This window comes from Pteronotus mesoamericanus, unplaced genomic scaffold, assembly GCF_021234165.1.
Source record: "Pteronotus mesoamericanus isolate MK-2021 breed Mesoamerican mustached bat unplaced genomic scaffold, CSHL_Meso_final contig_173, whole genome shotgun sequence".
Classification (NCBI taxonomy): domain Eukaryota; kingdom Metazoa; phylum Chordata; class Mammalia; order Chiroptera; family Mormoopidae; genus Pteronotus; species Pteronotus mesoamericanus.
In genome coordinates this window covers 10,719,050-10,740,098 of record NW_026555072.1, presented here as the reverse complement: position 1 = coordinate 10,740,098, position 21,049 = coordinate 10,719,050, and positions in this window count along the sequence as shown.

Sequence of the window (21,049 nt, the reverse complement as noted above, 5' to 3'; positions counted from 1 at the left end):
GGAAAGGCATCAAGGAGATTATACACCAGAGAAGTAGAATGGAAAGGCTGGGATCCACAAAGGGTAGATTGCATAAATGACTACAAACTATTCCCCTCCTGATATATTCATCATTGTAATATAACCTTATAGCTCCTCTCATCAAGGAATAGAGTCTATCTCTTTACCCCTTAATCTGGATTGGCCATGTGACTTTGGCTAATGAGATAGTAACAAAAATGACCTAGGCAGAGATCTAAAAAGCACATGAGCAAGGGGGTTTGGCCTCTTGTTGTTTTTGAAACCCTCCAATGTCCAAGTGAAAAACCCCAGGCTAGCCTGGCAGAGGAAGAGAGACCACGGGGAGAGAAGCCTCAGCTAGCCCAGCTAGCACACCAGGTGGCTGTGGACAGACACATGAGCTCAGCCCAGACCAGAAAAAGCACCTGGCTAAGCCACAGACTGGTGAGAAATAATAGTTATTGTTTTAGACCACCAAAGCTTAGAGTAGCTTGTTAAACAGCAACAGCTGACTGATACAGGGGACAAGGCTCTTGAATTGCAAAGTTCTCATCACCTTGTCCTCGGTGAGGGCAGTAAAAAAAGGAACTAAAACTAATCTAGAAAATATAAGATACCCAAGCAAGCCCTATGTGACTCCAGATTCCTCCCTTTGCCCTTGGCATTTCCTATCCCTCGACTAGGTGTGTACCTCCAGGAGCACAGAGAGACATCCTGGCTGACCTGTTCATTTCTTAGCAGTGGGCAATGAGCAGGAACAGCAGGTGGACACAGGAAGACAGCCTGTGTTGTCCTAGGGCAAGAGGAAGGCTCAGCTCCGGGAGCCCAGGAAAGGAGAGGGGGTGGGGGAGACGCAGCCCTTGGGGCTAGTTTATGCCTTTAAAACATGCAGCCGTACAGAAAGAACAAACGAGTCTTTTCTATTATAAAGTATGTGCTTAGCATACTTATGTAAGAGTTTCACCACGTGCACTGAATCAAGTTCCTGCATTAGGGAAGGAGGGTTTCCTTGCTTCTTTGACACAATTTGACAGGTCTGCAGCCTTTGTGCAGGTGGTCTTCAAACACAAAAAGAACCCTGGAGACTGGCACAAAGATGACTTGGGGTGAAAAACTGGCCCACAGGCCATGCCTGGCTTTTAACTTCACTTTGATGCCCCCCATATGTTGCCCCCATGAAACACACATGTAAGGATGTTTCCTGCATGGAGCCCTATGCAGAGCACTGGAGGCAGACCCCAGAAAGATGGGGTGCTAGGAAAGTTGGGAGGCTTCCTGGATCCTAAGAAGCTGACTTCTGGGGCCACATGCCAGGGTGAAATGATATGAGACGTAGGATTCAGGTGGCAGAAAAGACCAACCTTGCTGTGACCTTTGACCTCGACCCCCCTTTATCCTCACAAAGCCCCTTCCATTTTCTTCCTTCCTCTTGCCTCTTCTTTCACTTTTTTCCCCTCACTATTTTTCATTCTCTTTCCTCTTAACTTTTTCTATCTTAATTGGCCATAACATCGAAGTGAAATTCTTTTTATTATCTACTGTATTTATTGAATACAGTTTTATGTTTCTTGCTCTTAATCTTTAAAGTGGATGCACTGAACACTTTATGGTTTTCTTTCAAAAATTTTATATCACAGAGGTAGTCATTAGGGCTGTTCACAAATATTCTGGTTATCCTTTTAGGCACATGGCTGGATAGCATATTCCCTCCTGGTTTGTTTGTATGACTTGGTTTGGCAATTAAACGTGAGCACTCCTGGGCCGCAGCTTAACAGCCATCGAGCTTTGGGGCCACCTTGTTTTCTTGCTGCTATGGTGATGGGAGAAGCTTATGTGGAGGTTAAAACTTACTCAGCCTGGGTGTCTATGTGAATGCATTGGGCATATTCTCTCAGTCAGCCCCTGTCAGGCATGAAGTGTGAGTAAGGAATAAAGTTTTTTATATTAAGCCACTGAATTTGCAGCATTACTGCAAATTACTGCAGCATAGTTTACATATTTTGATTTGTGCAATCATTTTACTACATATCTTTCTTATTTTAATATCTTCTCTACTAAGAAACCATTTACTTTTCCTGTGATGCTAAAATTATTATCTATGCCAAAAATCTTTGGGGGAGGAGTCAGGATCCCTTTGAGAATCTGATGAAACAATAAGCTCTCTTCCTCTCACCCTCCTCAAAAAAAAAAAAAAATGTACACATGACATTTTGCTTACCATTGCAGGTATTCACTCACTCCAGAGTACAAACATCCTCTCTAGTCTTGAAACTGATGCTTAACCACCACTGCTCTTTCTGGGTATCTTCAGTCCAAGGTGCCCAATTTTGTGAAGGCTTCTTTCCTCCTTGTCCTTGCCTCTGCCTGCAGTCCTGAAACCATCACAGGTGCAGACCCCTGACCATTCTAGTAGCGTCCTAATGGTGACAAGCTATGCATCATTTCAACTGCTGGAGCCTTGGCAATCATTGGAATATGGGTAATTAGGTTTCCACGGAAGTTCCCTCCAGTGGGAAAGAACATCTATCTACAGGCATGTCCTTAGCAGCAGACAGACATTTGGACCCTCTGGGCCACAACCTGGAAAATCCCTATCAGGAGAGACCTGAAAATAAAGGGTGGCAGACAGGAGGTGGGGTGGCAGGGTACAGTGACAAAGCAGTTGACCATGTCCTTACAGGTTCCTCCTAATGGATATCTTTATGCTGAGAGCATTCCTTGATCTGTGGCATGATGCAACCTACATCTAGAAGAATGACTTCTTTTTTTTTTTTACTATGGCACACGATCCCTTTTTGCCTTCCTGAATGTTGGTTTTGTCATTCGCACAGCCTAAATTACTAACAGAAAAAATGCATTTACAAGCCAGTTTTTGAGAACTAGGAACAAATATCTCCATAAAAACAGTGTTTTAAAGGGTGGTTAGTGTCCTTAGACAAATCACCAAAGTCTTGGCATGCATCTGAACACTAGAATGTTGGAAGCCAAATGTCGGAGTCTGCGCAATGTGCTAGGAGAGAGGAAACCTGTTTGAGATGGGGAGGATTCTCTTATCCATTCTCCATCTCTCATCATCCTCCCACTGTCCCTTCATTTGGGTCCTTGGTCCCTGTAAGCTCCTTTCCATCCCCAAGGTACTATTATTAAAATGACCCTTCTTTCTCCCTCCAAATCTCTTTGTCCTGTTGTAGCTGAACTGAAACAAAGTGTTTAGAGGAAAGCAATTTTGTTGGACTAATTTTTACTAAAATGTGAATGACTCTCAACCCTTTCGACCTCTCAGAGGGGTTCTTATTTTTTAAAGACAAATCTCAAGAATTCAGATGGATGACTAATTGGTAGACCATGTATCAAAGTAAAAGAAAAATTGGCAAGAGCATTGTAGGAATGTTTTCTGGGAATCTGCCTCCTGGGATCAAATCCCCAAAACACAGCTCTTAATTGTTACAGCTTCTTTCCATCTTTTCACCAGCCCTCTCAGTCTCTAAAACAAAAGTATTTTTCAAAGTAACTCTTATGGTCACCATATTGAGGCTGTATGTATACGTGTGTGTGTGTGTGTGTGTGTGTGTGTGTGTGTGTGTGTGTGTGTGTGTGTGACTGAGGGGCATCACAGGCAAGAAAAGCAGCAGCTATTAGTAGCCATGGGTCACTGATAAATCCAGGTTTGTTAAACCAGAGGACAGCCTAGAACAGGAGTAATGACGCCTTTTCCATGCCAACTTCACACAGAATCTCCCATAACAAGTGAGTGGCACTGTCTGCAAAGCAATCTGGCATCTTGGGAAAGGGAAACCCTTATTTGAAGGAGTGGGTGGTTGGGGGTGGGAAGTATATATTTTTTATTCCTCAAAAACCACTCACAGAATATAATATTAGTCACAGCCCCTTTATACTAGAAACAAAAATCAAATTCAGATGGCAGCTAATTTTGCTTAAAAACACAACTCTCTCTGCTGCGTGGCTATGTCCAGAGGTCTGACAGATGACAGAGTCTTCATTCCCTTACATGGGGGTAGGGATGCCCCTCCAGAAAGAGGCCAGCTGTCAAAAAGGACAATTTTACCCCTTCCTTTATTCAGCAGCTTTGTCTGCAAGATTAGGAAAAGGCTAGTTGGTATATTTCAAGGGAGCAAATAATTAGTTCTCTTGGAATCTCTTTATAGATTTTAATTCTTAGTCTCGCACCCACACTATAGGAGCAGAAATTTCTATCTGCAGTGAGAGGGATTCAGTTTAGGCACACTAAAAAAAGGTCCTGCTTCCGAGGCATTTTTCCATGCATGAATCAAATTATTCCAGCTGGGTTTTACCAACACATAGGCAATCAAAACCCACTTTAACTTGCTATTTATTCTTTATTTACTAGTTCTATAAATACATTGATGGGTATGCTTTTATATCAGACTGGGGGTGTGCGCAAGAAGAACAGCAGCTGTCTGCAACCATGGGTCACATGTAGGTCTCAGGTTTGTGAGGAGGCAGGCCCTCTACCCTCACCCCATTTGTGGTGAATGCCTCTCCTGCATGCTCCAGTCCTGGGCTTGCGAGTGTGGCCATGAGCCCTCCGTTTGTCAGACCTGTACAGAATACCTTTGCCACCACCCTTTCCTTCCTGGGATAACAAGGCCCACTGAGTTTTTCAGAAAAGGCACCCAGGCCTGTCAAGGAAATAAGAATAAAACACTATTCAAAGCAGACAAATGCGAGCAGCAGACAGCTCCAGCTAAGTCTGGTACATCTGGAAGTGGCATCAGAAGCAGGAGAGTGAACTTAAAATGAGGAGTTGGCCTTGGTGGCCTCCAGCTCTGATAGCTGATGATTTGATGAATGATACTTGTGCACCGGGCCCCAGTGGATAAACCAGGATTAAGAGGTGAGGTACCAGGGAGGCAGATTCTGACACCACATCAGGACAAATTTGATAAAGATTAGAGTTGTCTAAAATGAATTGGGCCGCCTTGGGGATAGCAAGTGCCCTGTCTCTACATTTTTTTTTTCCAAGTATGGAGTGACCCTGAGAAGTAGCCACAAGGAGAGAAATCAAAGCTCTGAGGAAGGTTAGATATGGCTTCAGTTAATGTCTTCTCCAGCTCAGGAACCCCACAGTCTCTGCCTCGGTGTCTGCAAACTGCCAAAGGAGGTCCGTGTGCTCCCTGGGCTCTCTGCCACCTTTCCTATATGGACTCAGCTCCCTCTGCCCATGGGACCAGAGATCCTCCTGTTAGAGCAAGCAGAGGGGCACAAAAGCAGGGGTGTGGCCACAAAGCCTGTGCGAGGGAGAATAGAAGATTCCAAGGGCACGGAAATGTGGAAGGCCTGGATATATGCACGTATGACATCCGAGGCACAGGCTCTCTCAGTCCCTGTGGATTGCCTCACAACAATAAGCCTCATCATGCAAATTACCTGCTTGCTACTCTCCTCCTCCCAGAGATTCATTCTCATGCCACTGGAAGTCTGCAGGAGCCCTTGCCATGTGGCAGTTGTTTTTACCTTGTCAGTACAGATCTCAAAAACCAGCAACAGCCTGCAGTCAGACCTAGACTGCTGGAGCTGTGGGGCCAAGCGGTGGTATGCCCTACCCAGTGCTGGGCAGAGTGCCCACTGCCTTCCCTTCAGCTTTTCCAGGTAAGCCCAGGCCTTCCCTCCACCCCAAGCCCTCTTCCAAGAGACTACCCACAGCTTTGTCAACCTCTGGAAGGGCCCGGGCTCCTGCCTGCCCTTTCAGGCTATCAGGGGCACATGCCAGCCTAAAACATGGAGCTGGGCCTCAGCATGAGCTGGTGGGATTTCAGATTATCTATTCTGGACACTCACCTGATGAACAAGTAAAGAATTCAACTTGGGCTATGCCCTGGGTTGAATAGTATCTCCTCAAAATTCATATCCACCCAGAACCTTAGAATGTGACCTTGTTTAGAGGTAGATTCTTCGCATGTGTAATCAAGTTAAGATGTGGTCACACTGGATTAGGTTGGGGCCTAAATTCAATGACTGATGTTCCTTATGAGGAGAGGGACATTTGGAGACACACATACACACACAGAGGAAAGATGGCCACATGAGACCAAGGCAGAGATTGCCGTTATGCATCTATAAGCTAAAGACACCATAGAGTTCAACAACCCTAGGAGTTGGAAGAGGTGAGGAAGAATCCTTCCCTAGAGCCTTCAGAGGGAGTGTGACCCTGCCAACACCTTGATTTCAGGCTTCTGGCTTCCAGAACTGAGAGAGAATCAATCTCTGTTGTCTTAAGCCATCTATTTGATCATACTTTGTTACAGCAGCTATAGTAAACTAATAGAGCCAGCCTGGCTGCCCCCAGCTCCAGTGGTTTCTGATAAGGCATCTGACCCTCTCTCTGTCTGCCTTCCTCCTCCCTGTGGACTCTTGATTGATCTAGATTTCTGTGTATTAGGCATTACTGCAAGGGGAGCAGACCCCATCACCTTATGGGAGCAGTCCCAGGGTCATGAAATGACCCAAACCAGAAGCAAAAGGCCTCCTCCCTCTTCAGTTCTCAGAGGGCCACCATCTGGACCCCCATACCCACCCCAATTCTCTGGCCTTTTGATACAGCCATGCCATCTGGACCATAGCTATCTGTCTTGAAGGTGTCACTCATGGGGAAAGTTTATAATGCCACATCGAAGGGCACAATCCCCACTGAAGGTCTGGAGGAATGAGTGCAAATCAGGGGTCTACACTCCACAGCTGATCTCTACAGCATTGCCAAGAAAGTGTGAATTAATAGCCAATGTTTCAAAATTGAAAGATTTTATATTATTTTTCCTTTTTTTTTTTTTTTTTTTTTTTTTTGCAAAAATAGAAAATCTGGGCCCAGCAGCTAAAGCAGAGACAATGGCTCCTTTTAGATCTCGACGTAGCTACCCAACTTTCCACAATCCCCAGCACCCCCTATTACTCTCTGACATTGAGGCCAGGTATCAGTTGCCATAAATCATTTCTTTTCATTTTGTAGGTCTGGTATGGTGTTATTAAGAGGAACATGAAATATTTCTTACAGCTATGTCTCTATCAAAAGTGCCAAAAAGAGAGAGCTGTGTCTTTAAAGGAAAGTGGGAGTGAATATATATCTTGGTGGAAGTGGAGATTCTTCTCATGTGATTACTATGCAAGTGTTTCTGCACCTAACATACAAAGCCTAAGACACCATTATGGGGGAAATATCTAGCCTGCTCCTTCCTTTATATCACCTGCTCCATCCTAACAGGTTGACTTCGAAATTCCTCCTTCGAAATTAAAGGTTGTTTCGGCATCTTCTCTTCCCCAGCTTCCAACAACATAGCCATAACCAGGCTTTCTTCTAATCTCTCTCCAGGCACTTCCATCTTCCATGGGACTTTCAGCAGAAATTGGATAAAGTTTAGAAGGTGCCACTTCCTATTTTTAATGGCTTTTAAGGTTACCACCGCCTACAAGACAAAGTCCAACCCTCTTAGCCGCCATCCTCCCCCTACCTGAACATGCAGTCTCACTCTGCAGCCACCCTCACTTCTGTCAATCCTGTCTCACTGAGCATGTTCTCCCAGTACCACCACCATGTTTATCCCTTTGTCTTTGAGCAGGCTTTTCCTTCCATCTCAAATGTCTTTATGGAGTTGAGGTCCTGCTGGCCTTATCAACTCATCAGTTTATGGGTGCCATGACAAACACCCTAGAAGTTTCATTTTCATGAGAGCCTCTATATTCCTTGAATGTTGACTCAGAACTTTGAATGTTTAATCATGCCACCCTGGGGGATTTACTGTGCTTCTCTAAAGGCAGAAGCCTGCCAAAACTTGACCCTGCTTCTGGGAGCCACGCAAAGATTCCCAGAACACAGGGCTCTCCCCCACCCACACAGCAAGAGCAGTTGAAGAGCGAGAATCCTGGCAGATCTTATGTATGAACCCCATACTGGGGACATTGGTTCTAGGCTCCAGTTTCCAGAAAACTGTTTGTTATACTATTGGGATTTTCAGAGTTTTATAATCAAAGATTATAAAATGGTAATTACAATACTTGAAGAGAAAAAATCCTTTAACGTCAGAGGCAAAACTACAGTGACCTATGAAATACAGAGACAGCGGTAGGCAACAAGGCAGCCTAGAGCACCAAACAGAATGCTGGCTTGCTGGAAGATGGGGTCAAAGATAACAATTTCAGGGACTTTATGGCAAGGGAAGGAGTCTGTGTGCTCCTGGAATTATCATCCACACCCCTGACACTCCTCTTTCTACCATCTAACCTCCATCTGCTAATAAACTCCTACTCACCAGCTATGCCCCACAGTTGGAATGCTCTCTCCTCTAGGATAACTGCCCAATCTGATTCCCTTTTCTTGTTCTCCCACTTGATGCCTTTCATAGTGTCCCCAATTTAGTGCAATAGGCAGCCTATCAAACAGCCCTTACCTTCAAACCTCTTGCCTCCACCATGGGCTTCACTTCCCCAATGGCTAACTCATGTTTCTTGTTTTCTATGCCAGAAAACAAGATAGTTCTCCTTCTTAGTTGTTCTGTGCTTTGGACTAGGTACTTTGGACTTTCTGGAAGAAACTTGCCCCAGCCCAGGCACAGACCCAATTCTGTTTGCCCTGAAGCTCTAGTCCAGCTCAGCTGCTCCCGCACACAGTCCTGGCTCCCAGAACTGAAGCCTGGGCACAGAACCAAGGACCTTGGTTGCACAGTATGGGACTGTAGATATCCCAACAATGAGAGTCATTCTCACTTCCATGCTCCTGCTGATCGTTTGTCCTACATTTCATGTATAGCACCCTATTCTATCTTTGTCTGTCTGTCTCTCTTGCTAATCTGTGCTTCTCAGAGACTGACACCCTGTTTTATCTTACTGGGTCTCTCCTGAACTTCATATGGAGCCTGATACCTAACAGGTTGTGATAGGTAATATCACTTGTCCATCATTTTTTTTCTTTATGTCTTGTTTCTGACACTATTTACTGTGGACAGAGCATATGTCCCTATCCTCTGACTTTGAGCTTGGCCATGTGAATTGCCTTAGCCAATAGAATATGGGTGAAAGTGACAGTGTGTCAGTTATAAGCTAAATCTTTAAGCTTCTGCCAAACCTCTTGAATCTTCTGTTCTTCATTGTGAAAAGATCTTGTCCCAGGTAGTCATTGCTTCTTCAACCTGAGCCTCAGAATGAAATTCTTGTGGAGGCACATGAACCCAAACTGAAGCTTAGACACAAATCTAGCCTAGCTGGAATTGTACCCAACCTCTGGATCTATGAGTATAGAATAAATGTTTCCAGTTTTAAGTCATTGAGATTTCGAAACTATTTGTTACACAGCATGATCACATAAAAACTAATACAGTCCCTAAGGACACTATTGAGGGATAAACCAATGGGGACTGAATAAGTGAAAGAAAAATCCATTCTCAGGAGAGATAGCTCAGCCCTGGGTGGTGTGGCTCAGTGGACTGAGTGCCAGCCTGCAAGCCAAAAGGTCACTGGTTTGAGTCCCAGTCAAGGCACATGCCTGGGTTGTGGGCCAGGTCCTCAGTTGGGGGCATGTGAGAAACGACTAATTGATGTATCTCTCATACATTCGTGTTTCTCTCCCTCTCTTTCTCCCTCCCCTCTCTCTAAAAGTAAATAAATAAAATCTTTTTTTTAAGAGAGAGAGGGGCAGCTCAGACCTAAATACAGTTCCCAATAACTCAGCAATTTTCTAAGTGTGCTCCCCAGACTACCAGCAGCTGCCTCACCTGGGAACTTTACAGAAATGAAAATTCGTGGGTCTTTTCCTGGACCTACTGAATCAGAAATTCTAGGGGCAGGTCCCAACAACCTATGTTTTCATAAACCCTGCAGGTGATTCTGATGCATGCTCGGGTTTGAGAACCACTTTAGTAACTGCTGAAACAGAACAACCCCCTTCAGTCTAGGAACCATTTATTTCCTTAAATGCAGACACTCCAGAATTTTAAATGATAGAGCCCAATTAACCAAATGCCTTGACCATCATGAACACCATCATCCCATTTAATCTAAGGTGCCCTGAGGCATTCCATCCAGACATAGGAACTTTCCAGTCCAGTGGCTCTCAAATCTAGCTGCATAAAGAATTTCTTGGAAGCTTTTAAAAAATCCTGATGCTTGGGCCATGTCCAGACCAATTAAAACAAAATCCCTAGAGGTGAGACCCAAGTGTCAGGATTTTTTTTAAAAAGCTTTCCCAGTTATTTCAATGCACAGCTGAGGTTGAGAATAACCTTACTTCTTTAAGGGACCAGAGCTGGCCCAGCACTAGTCCCCTTGCCACTGCCTGCTGTTACTCTCCACCATGCAAAGCATTGTGCGTGGTCTCCCTGCCCCAGTTCTTAAGAATCTAGAGGCTTGTTAAGTGTCTCATGTCTTGGTGCACTTTTAGCAAATTGGAGAGGCTGGGTTTGACTAGGTTTGCCATGGAGAAGCATGGTTCATGGACTGTAAGGGCATAGAGTGACTCCATTTAGTGATTCATTCCTCCAGCATATCCAGAGTACCTTCTACATGCCAGGCAGCATGCTAAGCACTTGCAAGTCTTACCAGTGGCTGAACTGAGACAAGCAGCTATGGATAGTGAGGGCCTATGTTCAGCTAAAGGGTTCTTGATATGAGCTTGCCTTTTGGAACACCTCTGACACTTGGGGGTTCCCTCAAAGGACACAAATTCCTAGGCCCCTCTCAGGAGGCCAAATGGCTTGCAACCCTCCATCTCTGGCTGAGCCAAGAAGGAGTCAGGGCAGCTTAATTTCACTGCCTCCCTCTCCTGCATGAGCAAGGTCCTTTCTCCCTGGAAGTCATCTTTATTTCCTTTCCCTTCCCTCTTCACAACTCATTATAAGCCTTCTCTCCACCCTCCAAAGACCCCTCCCTTGCTTAGCTGTCTGAGACAGAGTTTCCCAAAAGCAGACCTTGAACTGAAAATTCCAATGCAAGCGACATATGAAGGAAGTGCTCCAGTAGAAACTGGTAAAGGATTGGGGGAAGCAGGACAAGCAAGGGGACAAAGCCCATTGTATGTGCCATGTTGGGCCCAGCTCTGCAGAGGGGAGCTTCTGCTGAGCTCAAGGCAATAGAACTGGGCTTTCGCAGTCTTGTGCCCAAGAATCATTGGAGGTTGGCTAAGGTCCATCCTGGGGTGGAGTGAGGGATGTAAAATCCTAGGCATTTCCACTGCCTACATCTGCAGGCCAAGTAGCTCCAGCAGCCCAAGAGCAGTCCTGCAAAGAAGAATCACAGGTGTAGTCCATTGGGAACAAAACCACACAAAGATGAGGGGAGGGATGTGCAGAAATTGTAACAGGGATCCAAGGTATGGTTGTCAGATTTAGCAAATAAATATGCAGGATGGCCAGTTACATTTGAATCTCAGAAAAACAATCAATCTTCTCTTTTAGTATAAATATACTCCATGCAATATCTGGGATATACATATACTAAAAACTTTTATTTGTTTATCTGAAATTCATATGTACCTGGCCAGCCTGTATTTCATGGAGCACCCCTGGTCCAAAGGTGTTAATGTAGGTCATTGCTTTATTGCTCCATTTCCTAATTATGCTGCTGTGCATACGTGCTCTGAACCACTGGTATTACCCTGGGCCACTGCTTACAGCATTTGGGAATATTGATCACTGTGTCTTGGCTAGGGGAAAAGTTCTAGATTGGGAAAGCAGTAGAGAAACTGGTATTAAATGTATTTTTGGCCCCTTTGGCACCTCTTCTGAGTTAGACTAGAGCTGTGAGGTTTACCCTGAGTTACCTACAATGACAGGGATAAAATGATGCCTGAGTGCCCAGTCTGCCTGACCTGCCTCAGAGATCAAAATGCTAATGTTCTTCTGACAGCCTGGGCCTCAAGTTCTGAGCCAGCCTGTCACTTGGTCAACCTGACCCTTTCATTAAGTATTTTTGCATCCTTTCACCAGTCTTTAAATAATGAAAAAAGGGGGGGCTCCAATAGTTTTGGAAGTTGTCCCAATGGCTGGCAGGTTCTGAAAATAGGTTGGGATTGATTGATTGTGGTTATAACCAGCAGGCCTTGCCATGGGTGCCCCCCAGTCCATGCATAATATAAAATATACAAACAGCAGACAGGGAACAAAGCCAAGACTGTGGCTCTTTACTTTGATTTGCGATCATATCCTTTGAAATCCTCTGTATTAGAAGACTCTGAGGATGTATATGATCTTACTTCCTAGCCCTTGTCTCTCCCAGGGTCCTGAGACCTCTGGGGCTGAGGAGACAGGTGCAAACAGAGTATATGTGATACCTGATCTTTTTGTGGGAGCAAAACAGGGGAAAGGGAGGAGATGACAGTGGGCAAGTAGATGCTTCTGTGAAACTAAGGTGTAGATTGCTACGGATGATCACATTTCAGAGGTCTCATCCATAATCTTTTTTTTTAAATGAATTAAGACATGGAAGGGATAGAAAATGCCTCTCGATGGAAAACCTGGGTACCTAATGAGATGCGAAGCGACTGAATTACTCAACACTAAGCACCAACTGGCCTTAAAATGTAAGAGAATACATGTTTCTTATTACTGAAAAAAAAATGCTTCCTGAATTATTCTAAATTCTCTTAAAGTCTTGAGGTATTTTTAGAAGGTATTTCCTTGGAGAAACTTTAGGCATTTCATTTAAAAAGTACAAACACTTGAAAATCATGGGACATAACTAGGTTCTAGAATAAATTGGAAAGAAATTGATTCATTGTCTTAGACTGGGTTCCCCCTAAGAAGCAGACCCTAAGACAAGAATTTATGTGTAAATAGTTTATGTAGGGAAATATCTCAGGAAGCACTGTAGGGTAGTGAGGAGGTGAAACAGGTAAGGGAAGATAACCAATAGTACATCATTACTAAGCAATGGGGGCAACCTGGGCTTAATCCCACTGTACCACACTGGGAAACGGTGGACATTTCTCCTCAAATTACCTATGGTGAAGGATTAGGGTTTTGGTTTGTTTTTGTTTTTTTTTTTTAATATTCAAGCCACCATGGACCAATACTTTTTCCCCTTAAACTTTTGAATATACAAAAAAAAATGAATTACTAAAACAGTAAGAAAACAAAGGCATACAAAATATAAACCCTAATTTTTTTATTATCATTAGGTGCAATAGATATATAACTACTTTGTGAAACTAATATGGAAGTTCCTAAATGCTTAATCTCAATTTCTGTACATATCACACATTAGTAATGAACAGATCCCAGGGTGGCACCAGTCTGAGGACTACACTTTGCACCCATGTTTCAGTTTGCCCATCTGAGGGAAGAGGAAGCTGGAATATTCATTAACCAATGCACTGGCTTAGGATTGTTCTTAGGGAGAGGGGTCAGGAGTTGAAGGTTGACACCAATTCTCTCTTGCTATGTGTAAAGACACAGCAAAAGCCCTTTAACAGAGAGCTACAGAGGCTCTGGCAGCTGGAAGTACAAAGGATTGAACTAAAGTGATAAGAGCCAAAGGGCTTATGGGTAGAGCAGCCAAAGCCTTCTGGACTCATGTGACGGGAAGAGACCATGAGAGTCGTCAGGCCAGCATTTTCTCCTGCAGGATATAGAGAAACTGATTCCTGAGCCCGTCATTGTCCCACTGTGGCACTCAGATGTTATTGAGTAACACTGCTGTCAGGACTAGGGGAGTGGAAAGGACTCTCCCCCATTGCCCCTATCTTGCCTATCTTGGCATTCTTCTAGACCCCTTCTTGTCTAGTTCCTGGCACCAGAGGGACAAATGTCACCTGGGAGACCGGTGGTGTCATCCAAAGCAGAGCCAAACTCCCACAGGGGTGAGGCCTGGCTAAACTCTCATCTGCCTGTTAATCTTCTGGAGGATGGAGGAAAGGCCTGTGGACTTAGTGTAAAGCCGGGGCTATACCAGAGATTTCCTGGTTTGAAATCTGAGACTCTGTTTCCTCATCCATAAAATGGAAATGTTAACCTGTGCCCTATTTACCTCACAGAGGTGTTGTAAGGATTAAATGAGATAAGTAAGTGAAAAAAAGATTTTTAAAAGTTTCAAGTCCTCTGTAGCTATGAACCCGGAGAGGCACTCCCTCAGCTCTCAGAACACAGACCCCCAACTCAACAGCAATTTTACAAGGTCTCTGATATAAATAAATACAGGATCTAGGTTTGGATCCTAGACCAAAAAAAAAATAATGCTATAAAACACATTATTGGGGCAATTGGTACTATTTGAATAAGGCCTATGTAGTAAACAATAGTTGTATCAATGTCAAATTTCTGAATCTCTGTCCTGTACAAATGTCAGATTTCCTGAATTTGATCATTATACTGTGATTACACAGGAGAATGTCCCTAAGAGGTACATGCAAAAGTATTTAGGATTAAAATATCACGGTATCTACAATTTACTCTCAGGTAGCGCAGCCATACAATAACAACAATAATAGTAGTAGCAACAATAACAATAATAACATACATGTATGTATGCATGTGTGTAAACAGCACAGAGAGAGACACACACACACACAGAGGAAAATGAAAAAGGTTAAGGACTGTTAAATCTTGGTGTCCTGCATAGATAAGAATTTATGATGTTTTTGTAACTTTTCTGTAAGCTTGATTGTTTTCAAAATAGAAAGTTTTTAAATAAATAAGTATAAATAAATCATTGCTTTCCTCAAATTAAAAAAAAGTCTCTTAGCCACTCTAGACATTGTACTAACACCAGAAACTTCCTGGTCCCTCACTCATATCCAACACAGATTTCTATCAAACTTGGTTATCTGATTTCTCAACCCAGAAGAGATTAGAAATTAAAAAGTAGAAGGAGGTAATTGCAGGCTTAATGACAACTGCAGTAATAGTTGACATCTGGATGTGAAGAAATGGAACCAAAAAAGATACCCAAGATGCAGAGACACAGCTGTAAAACCTCAGTGCCATAATGGATGTCAGGATGCTAAAGCCTAGAGCTGGAAAGGTCTTCATTTCACAGAAAAGGAGATTGAGGATGTGACTTATCAAAGAACTCACAGCCAGTTAACAGTAGAGCACAAATTCACTAATACTTTGAGTGTTCTCTTTTATCTACTCTATGCTGAGCCTACATAAAAAGTGGGGTGGTGGAAACACAACCATCAAAACCATTGAACACTTTCATTGTTACTCAAAGTAACTATGACAGACACTGTTGGTTGCCTCTCCAACAGCCCTTTTTCTCCCACTTCCTTCTTCCTGTCAAAGCGTACCTACCCAAAAAGACTGAAACTACCAGATATTCCCTTTCTTAGGCTCCCTTGTGGCTACATAATGGTACCTGAAGGAGGATATATCTGAGTTGCTTCTGAGAAGGATGCTCCTCCCTGATTGAAAAATGTGTATAATGGAGAATTCCTCTTTATGCCCTGTCTTGGACTTAACTGGGTAAGGATATGATGTCTGGAGCTGTGGCAACCATTTCGCGATTGTGTGTAGGTAAGCTGAAAATTAAAAAGCAATGCTCTGAGGATGGTGGAGAAGGATGGGAAGATTTTCAGGTTTTAATGACCTGTCTAAAAAGCTGAATTAACCAACCCTGCAGCCAGACTTCTTGTTAAATGTTCTCATTATTTAAACTGCATGTAGTGTGCTAACCTATTACTTGAAGCCAAAAAAAATTATATCACACTGGGAAAGCATCTGTTTTCTGGAAACATCTATTTCTGCAGAGCCCTCTGTTCTCTTCAATGCCTTACTGTAGGGAGAAAGGTTGGGAAGGCCTGAACAAAATGTGAGAGGTGAGTACCTCTTGCAAAACTCTTTGGAGGGGAAGCATTTCAGCCTAACAAGGATTCTCATACTGTCGATATTTTTTTACAGGACCTCCACATCACTAGTTCCCCAAAACCAAATGCATCAAAGTAACCAACAGGGCTTGTTAAAAGTACAAATGGTGAGGTTCTTTCATTTCTTCAGAATCAGAATCCTGGAGTCCACAAGACATTCATTCCCACCAAAGACTTCATGGGTTTAGTAAAGTGCCTGATGACTTTATATCATGCAGCCTCTGCTGGTCTTGGCCATCTGGTTGGCTCTCTCCACACTTCTTTATCCCATAAACCAGCTCCCCTCAGACACAAATAGATTCATCTACTCTTCTCTTGAAGAGTAGTTTTCCCACCCCAATTCAGCCTCTATCCCAAAAGGCTTCTCAAGACGCTCCCACACAAATATAGTTCACTCCCTAAGAAATGTGTTAATGAACATAAATTTATATATCTTATTGCATTGGTGAAAATCAGCTGGGATTGTCAAATATGTTCTGAATTGTCAAAGAGGCTCTGAATTTTTCAGAAAATAAGAGAAGAGCATACTCACAGAAATTCCCCTGAGGTATCCTGAGAGTTATTCTTATTTCTGAAATTTGGCCTGTGTGGTTCTACTGCATTTTCCAAATCAGTGACTTGGTCTTTCCTAGCCAATCATGTGAAGGAATTTATCTGGAACCAACCAAGGCCTGCTTCAAGGTATGGGAGAGAGTTGTCCAGGGCTAAATCTGTACAAAACCATGGAAAAAGGGCATCCAGTTTCCCCACTAGGGACAAAGACTTTGATGTACCACTTCCGCAGTGCTGACTGCCCAGTTCCCCATGAAAAAGAAAATGGGAAAAGAGAAGTGTGGCTGGCTCATTTTATACCCATTCCAATACCCCTGAGTTTGCCTTTCTCTATTATATGGCCCAAGAGATAAAAACTATAATTCTTGGGATCCTCTATAGTCATAGGTCAGGCACATGACCTGAGTACCACCAATCATTAACACTCAGTAAGATTTGGATGCAGATGTGAGTGATATGAAGCATCTGATCCAGGCAAGGATATCAGATCTTCTGGCAAGAATTGTGACAGGGGCATCTGATTGGGACAGCCAGAGTAGAGCTTCTGGTATCCAGTCCTGTGAGTCAAAGGGGCTGAGCTGTAGTCAGAGGAGTCAGAGATGTTTTGGCTAGAACATTCTCTAGCTGTTTTTTACTGCTAAGTTGACCTGGCTGCATTGCTCTGGCTCTGAAGCATGCAAGCCTGCCAAATATTTGGCCCTCCTAGTTATATATATGTTTTCATAAATCTCTTTTTGCTCAAACAATTTAGAGTAGAAGCTGTTGTTTGCAAGTGAGAACTTTGAGCAATTAGGAAGGCAATGTAAATATTCTCCAAATGAAAAATAGAAAAAAAATACATTTTCAATGCAATTCTTAAGAAATACAACATCACCAGTAGCCCAAGAAACATACTTGCACCCATTCCCAATCAATAACCCTCCAAAGGTAACCATTGTTTTGATTCTTATCAGCATAAATTAGTTTTATTATTTTTGAACTTCATGTTAGTGAAATAACTCATACATTCTATACTCTTGTGTCTGGCTTCTTTGCCCAACATTTTTTTTTCCCTGTAAGATTCATCCATGGTCCTTCTTTTTCAATGCTGTGTAGTAGTCCATAGTTTATTTCCTCATCTTCACATTGACAAATATCTGGGTTGTTTCCAGTTTGGTGCCATTATGAATAAAGCTGTTGCTTTGAACTTTCTGTGAGAACACCTGCAGGTGAAATATCTGGGTCATAAGCTTAGGGTTAACTTTAGCAGTTATCACTAAACAACCTTCCAAAGGAGTTGAACAAATTTGCATTTCCACCAGCAGTGTACAGGGCAAAAGACCTTGGAAAAAGTTCTTGTCTAATTTTAAAATAACCACAAAGAGTAGGAAAAGTCCCCATTTACCAGCACTGATCATATTGCAGGTGATAGTGATTACTGGAAGTTTGAAGTGAAGGCCTTGAAGAAGCCAGTCCCTGGTATTCTATTGCAGGGATCCTGGCGTGGACATGCTCAGGTAGAAAAGTCTTAGACCTCCAGTGCCCAGAATCATAGGACAAGCAAGTTGCAGCTTCATAGAGAGAACAGATTCCCATGATCCTTCACTTCTTTAGAATCAGAATCCTGGAGCCCACAGGCCATTCATTCCCACCAAAGACTTCAAGAGTTTAGTAAATTCCCTAATGACTTTTACATTATGCAGCCTCTGGTTTGTGCCATCTGGTTGCCTCTCTTCTATACAATTAAAACTATAATTCTAAAATGTCAAGCTCAGGGATGAGCCTGTCAGAGAAAAATACAAAGGATTATTGTCCATTCCTCTCCCCTTCCCCCACCAATCTCAGGTTAGTGTTCTTGCTCCCTTGATTATATCTTCTCACCCACCCCACCCACCAATCCCCTAATAAGAAAAATAATCCACGAGCACTCATTTGGGAGTGTAGATGCTCAAGTTGTACAGACCTAGGTTTGAATCTGACTGGGGTCAGGGCTTGGATGAAGCAAATAAAGTGCTTGTATGATATAGAGGATCAATATAGAGGATCAGCACTTGCTTGACCCTGAGAGTTAGGGTCTCCTTACATTTTCCACCCTAAGTGCTTCACTTACCTCACCCTCATTTAGACCCTGATCTTGACTGCTACTAATTGTGTATCTTTGACAAGTCGCTTAACTTCTCTAAGCCACAGTTTCTTCATCTGGAAAATCAGAATAATATTAGTGCCTACTTGAAAGGTACTAATCATATAAAGTGGTAGCACAGCACTGAATTTATAACAAATGCTCAATAACGTTTAGCTGTTGTTATAATTAAACCCAAACCGGGTTAGTTTTTGCTAACAGTGTGATTGTTGGAAGCTTGGCAACCCTGAGATAAAATTACTGAAACCCATCTCTTTTCCTCTTACCTCACCAGTGCTGCTCTACCTAGTCACATAGCCATCCAATCTAGTCACTTGATGATACCTCTGCTCACCATTCTCTGGACAACCTAGTGTGAGATTCAATAATAATTTTGACCTTAGATAGCTTTGGCTATAATGGATACAGTGTAGTCCACTTTTCCAACTCGGAATCTCACCTCTAATACTCTTAAAGTCTATTTGGGGCAGCTGGTCTACCAGCCTTGGGTGGGAATAAGAGCCAAATAAAAAAATAATATTATCCCCAAGGTCCTATTCACCTGAAAATCCAGAGGGAGAGCCACAGAGAAAGAGTAATGAAATAGTTCAGAGCTCTGGAGACATATTCCAGAATAGACTAGTGTTTTCTCCCAGACTGAGTAAAATACTAAGCATCCACACCCTCTTCAAAAGTGAAGTCTCGTCATTCCCTTTGTAGTACGTGACCAAGGTATGACTAGATTGGCTTAAGTTCCCATCATTGTTCTCCCCTTTCTCAGCTCAAAGGGTAGGGGAGACAATGGTATTGTCTTTTATGTAGTGTTGGAGATATCTCTCCTCTCCTCTCCCCTCTCTTCTTTCCTCTCCTCTCCCCTCTCCTCTCTATCATATATTCATGAAATTTATGTAGTATCAGCAAAATGGATGATGTGAGCTAGAATTGTTTTTGTTTTTTAATATGAAGAATTTGCAACCTACAAAAGTAGATAGAATTATATAATAAACCCCCATTTACCCATCACACAACTTCAAAAATAATTTTGAAAAAGATTGTTCAATCTATAATCAATCTTCTTTTATACCCTCATCTACTTCTCTTATCCCAATATTATTTTAAAGTAAATCCCAGGCATCATATAATTCCATCCATATATATATCTGCACATATTGCTAAAGATAAGGACTCTCTGTTTAACATAGTCATAATTGCATTACCGCACCCAAAAATTAACAAAAACTTCTTAATGTAATCAAATATACACTGTTCACATTTCCAATAGTCTCAAAAATGTCATGAAAATAATCATGACACATAGTTTGTTTTGTATCCAGATTTAAATAGGTTTGGGACTTTTAATTCATCTTTACTGTTATTCTTTTCTCTTCCCATGGCCACCTCTCTGGGGATGATTACATCATAGTTCTAAAATTCCTGTCCCAAATGTGCACATGGCTCACTTTGCTGATACAACATAAATTCCATGAATACATGATGGAGGAATCAGGAGGGGCTTAGCACACACTCTTAATTGTAGCCCATCAGACTGCTGTGTGCTGGGGCTCAAACTGTCGACACATCATAAATTCACAGGATTCTCAGCAGGGGGTGGGGGGCTGGGATCCTTTTGATTGCAACCTCTCAGGGAACATTGTATTCCTGGGTTCTCTCTGCTTCACTATTTCAGCATCCATTCTGCCAGCTCAGGAAGGGCTAGGAGACAGATTCGTTTCCCAAATGGACTCTCTCTGTCCCCAAAGAGGTTTCCTGGCTCCATCAACTTCCACAAAATTTCTGACCTCCCCGAGACACCCCTATTCAAACAATCCAGTCATTAGCCCATCACACACATGGTCAACTGCTCCATGCTAGTCAACCAAGGCCACTGAAGATGCCTTGAGGGCTCAGGCAACCACCTTGATTGGAATGTGTTGAGGGAGGACTGATGTGTGTCAGGGAAAGTGGGGGTGTTTCTGGTGCTGCAGTGCCCCCCAGGAGATACTGTGACTACAACAAAGATTCCCTCCCACCTGTCTTCCCACACCCAAACCTAGTCACTGCCACACCTCAGCTTTACGTGAGCACATTTCAGGCAACTGGCCCCTTTCTAGACACTGGAGCTTCCCAGAACCTGATAAGCCAGCAAAAGCCTTGCCTCTCAAATTATGGTTCACGGACTAGCAGCACTGGCATGCCTGCTGAAAATGCAGAACCTCAGGCCCCGCGCCAAGCCAACTGAATCAGAACCTACATGTTAACAAGATCCCCCGGGGATTGATTCGTGTATATGTGAAAGTTTGAGAAGCACGGGAGCATGGACAAGTGTCTGAAGAAAGGATGAGGAGGCCAAGAGCTTGAGAGCCAGGACCATTTTCCTGCACCCTTCCTGCAAGGGCCACTGCTTCTTAAAAATGTAAAAGGGGAGCCCAGGAAAACTGGCAACCTTTTAATCAGGACTACGAGGTCTCAAAATAAAAAATGAGTTTCTTCTCTGCCTGTGCCCAAGGGCACAGTCCCCAACCCCTCCCCTGACTCCCACTGGTGCCCTCGGAGATCTCTGTTCAGGGAGAACT